The sequence below is a fragment of the Gouania willdenowi genome, chromosome 12 (assembly GCF_900634775.1).
Source record: "Gouania willdenowi chromosome 12, fGouWil2.1, whole genome shotgun sequence".
NCBI lineage: Eukaryota > Metazoa > Chordata > Actinopteri > Blenniiformes > Gobiesocidae > Gouania > Gouania willdenowi.
The window spans coordinates 7,062,502-7,066,788 of NC_041055.1; the positions used below are offsets into that span (position 1 = coordinate 7,062,502).

General features: G+C 34.0%; 1 non-coding gene across 1 annotated transcript; it reads right to left on the reverse strand.

Annotated features, from left to right (window-relative positions):
• Window positions 1-4,215: 4,215 nt before the first annotated feature.
• On the reverse strand, window positions 4,216-4,287 carry trnaq-cug (transfer RNA glutamine (anticodon CUG)). Its single transcript has one exon. It is a non-coding gene; the product is annotated as a tRNA-Gln (tRNA).

Genomic DNA, 4,287 nt, shown 5'->3' on the forward strand with positions numbered 1-4,287 from the left:
AAATAATTAAAATACATAATTCAGACCAAAAACAACACTGTTGCTGCAGTAAAAGCAGAAAGTATTGAATGCAGGAATTGATGAGCGTTAATATTATTTAAATTAGTGAGATTATAAATGGAGAATCACTTTCTTTTTTCTTTTTCTTTTTTTCCGTGGCTCTGATGCTGCGTTCATACAGATCAGCCTACATCATAAAGTAGAATATATTTATGTTATATTATCTACAGGACTGAGGCTCTTTGCATTACCACAGAATACATTAATTAATTAATTTAATAATTTATTGGTGTGAAAGCGCCCGATGGACGCAGGCTTTATCAGCTGACTTATTTTATTGATTTTACTTTATCAGTCCATCAGATATAAATCTCTATGTTTCCTAAAGGATGTCATTGTTAAATGAAAGCATTGCATCAATGTCTAAATATTCTCTCTCTTGTCAGCTGTCGGATCAGATCCACACAGTGACGTGTTCACACATCACCTTTTATTGGACAGCTCGCTTTCTATGAGATCTGATTGGTCAGGAGGCGGGACTTTAGCACTCGCTAAGATCCTAGTCAGATAAAAACCTGCTCACGAGCAGGCTAGTCATTCAGCATAAGTTTCCATGGTGATTTTTTCATTTATTTATTTATTCAGTTCATTTCCGACATGGTTGCAATCACAGAAATTCACTTTGACATTCAGAGCAGAAACCACATCGTCACCATTTTTTTTTTTTTGCTATCTAAATCCGTCTCCTGCTTTGCACACAGAAAAATTTACATCAAAGCTCATTTCTTTCCTGGTCAGACATTCTTATCTTCTTCATACCACAATTTCATCTTTTCATTTATGTTTTTTTTTTTTTTTTCCCTTTTTTGTGTTGGATGTGTTCTCATCTGCAGTCATTGTTCCTGTCATTACTCCTTCTCCCCTGTGCATCCATGACATATCCACTTGGGTTTGTGTCCTTCGGACACGCTGGTTCGTGCTGTAGTGATCGTCTCTTTGTGAAGATTGAGTCGATGGCGCTCAATGACCAGTTGATGAGTTCCATGTCGTCGCTGTGTTGATCTTGTATTCGAGCTTCACCACACACTGATTTAATCCTGGAAGTTGGTGCGATAAGAGAGAATCTAGATTTGTAACATAGGCCCATTGGTCTCTCATTTCATATTTTTGGTAGTGATTTTGTGTTTCTTTCATATTGTGCATTTTCTTTGTCAATTTTCCCTATTTTGTGTGATTTTTGGAGCCATTTTGTGTATTTTTGTTGTCATATTGTTATATATGATTATGTCAAATCGTTTTCTGCATTTTCCTTTCATTTTGTGTGTTTTGATGTTGCCTTGTTTCTTTATTTTTTATTTTTGTCAATTTATGTGTTTTTGTTGTCATCTTATAACTTTTTAATTTCAATTTGTGTGTTTTTGTGTGGCCCCCGGGCCACCAGTTGTTCGTGTCCGATTATCTACAGTAATTCACTGGGTTCTACGGCAATTTGTGCTTAATATTGACAGTTTTATTGCTCATAATGAATTATTAAAGATTGGAAAACACAGGTGGAAATTTGTTGTGAACTAGATCTTTTTTTTTTTTTTTTAAACTTAGTTATACTAAATTTTAGAAACTTTCTTCTTGACCAAGAATGTCAACATTCCCCAATCGCCCCCCCCCACACACACACACCCACCACCTCCACCTGACTTCTTATTGGTCAGTATCCATTTTTTTTTTTCCTCGTGCAACGTTCCTCTAAACCGAGTCCGTTTGTATACTTTCCACTTTTAAGTGTGTGAGATTAGTCTGTGCACTCTGTGCAATATCCCTGCTGCTCTCACTGAGGTTGTCTTGGACTATAGGACCCTTATTTTACTGTATAATGAAGTGTAAACAGAGAAAAGTCACAATAATTTAACCCTGATCATGGCATATCAAATATATATAACACCATGGATTTGGCTTCAGTCATTAACTGTCTAAATAATAGCACTAAGGTGTAATTTGTGTACAATTTTAAAAGGTTTATGAGCGTAATCCCAAAGCAGCTCCCAGTACCTGATGTTAAACAGACCTGCATGACTTACTCAGCCCAGTGACATTGTGGAAAATCCTCACAACTATGTTTATTATGGAAATAAACACGGTGTCTCTCAGACCACCCTGTGGAGCTAAATGCTAATCCAAACACTGCAATAAATCCTTTCATTTCACAACCAAACTGTATGTCTTCCCTAATCCTCTATGCACTGATGGGTAGGGCTGGCAGAGCTGCTTTTATTTTGTGGAGGATTTCCATCAGCATTTCATTAATTCAATATATGGTGTAATTCAGTGTAAATTTCATCTTGCCTTGGGTCAGTTCATGTTCCAATCAAGATTATTTTCATCAATTTTATGATTATCATTTTTCACTAAAAATACACAATATAAAACCCCCTATTTTTAATGCTTTCATTTGTTAATTTTCCAATTTTTCTCTTAAGTGCCCTTTGTAGTGCCATTGCGTACCCCTATGTTCTAGACCAGAGATTCTCAACTGGTGGGTCAGGGACCTGTACTGAGTGGGTCGCGGACAGCTGGTCAAAAATAAATGAATACTTAATATCTCTCATGTTGGACTTGTCTTTTATTTTGAAATAAACTTTTCTTTTGACAGGCATGCTGTGAAATGTATGTTACACAGGAAAATATATAGATTTATGTTTGAAAAAAGATTGTATACATGTGTTTTCAACAGCTATTTTAGAAAGAATTAATGTGGTTGGTTGAATTCTAAAAAAAAACTGGGTCACGATTTAATGACCGTGGTAAAATGTGGGTCCCAAGGTGAGACCAGTTGAGAACCACTGTTCTAGACCATTACTACTCATGGACCCACTACTCCAGCACACTAAAAAAACATAATAATGTAATGTCATATACAATGTAGCTCTAAAGTGAAATGTGTCTCAGAATTTTACCAATATCCTGTTGAGGAATAATATGTAATTATAATATTAAAAAAAAAGAATGATAATCTGTAAGTAAAAAATAAAATAATGTATTTAGAATTTTCACTCAATTTATGTATTCAATTTGTCCACTGGCATTTTCAGTGAGAATCAATGTCTTTTATTTTGGAAAAAGAAAACCTAGGAATCTCATTTTAAACCATAAATAATCTCTTTTATTGTATCTTCTCACTTTTAGTAAACACTATTTTTGTGCCTTTCCCTCTTCTATGGAGGTAGATTTGTGTCTTTATTATTCAACTGAGAAATAAATAAAACATTTTCAATAAACAAAAGTTAACCTCACATTTTCATACACTTTTTTTCTTTGATTGAAAATATTTATTTTTGATTGAAGTGATTTTTCTTTTGATTTAAAATGTTTTTGTTTTTGTTGTTTTTGTTGTTGAATAAATAATAAAGACACAAATCCACCTCCATCCTCTTTAAGATCACAGGTCAATGTCCAGTGCAACACAATCACACACTAAAGTGCTTGTGCAATATTCCACTCCAGGTTTTCACAGCACCCTTGCTTTTGCAACATGTGCACGTTGTTAATCTGATTCTGTTTCCAGACATGATTTCACTAGTTCTTGATTACTTTAGTCTGAAACTTCTGTCTTTAGAGTTTAAAGTTGGATCCAGTCACTGTATAGTGTTTCCTTTGCTACAAAAGATAAGGTAATCCAACAAGTATTATAAAAGAGGTTGACCAATCATCTGTTAAACATGTGTTCTATGAAATACTTTTTAATGCTAATTTTCTTGTGTTGGATTTGACTTCCTTTCTTTTTTTATTTTTTTTAATTTTTTTATCATCTTTTCTTGTTTTTGTTTTTTTTTAATAATGTGGTTATAGAACAGCAGAGGATTATCCACTATGGATGGGGACAGTTGGAACAAACCACCACTGTTGTTGCACATCACTGAAGTCTGTTTGGATTCAAGGCAAGTGTGTGCAGTTTGTATACATTTGAGCTATACATAAAACCACAAAGCCATAACAAAATGCATATTGAACATGTAAAATAAGCAATTTGGAAAAATAAATAAATAAATAAGACGTGCGCACTAATAAAAAGTATGTTTTAAAACATGTGGATCCTCTGAAATGACATGAATAGTCTTTCAAAGGGGAACTTGTATTTTTACATATACAGTATGTACCAACTTCATCAAATTAAATGTAAATTCATTTTTAAGGTTTTTTTTTAATTTTCCTGAAAAATTAAGGTCCCACCGAGATTTGAACTCGGATCGCTGGATTCAGAGTCCAGAGTGCTAACCATTACACCATGGAACC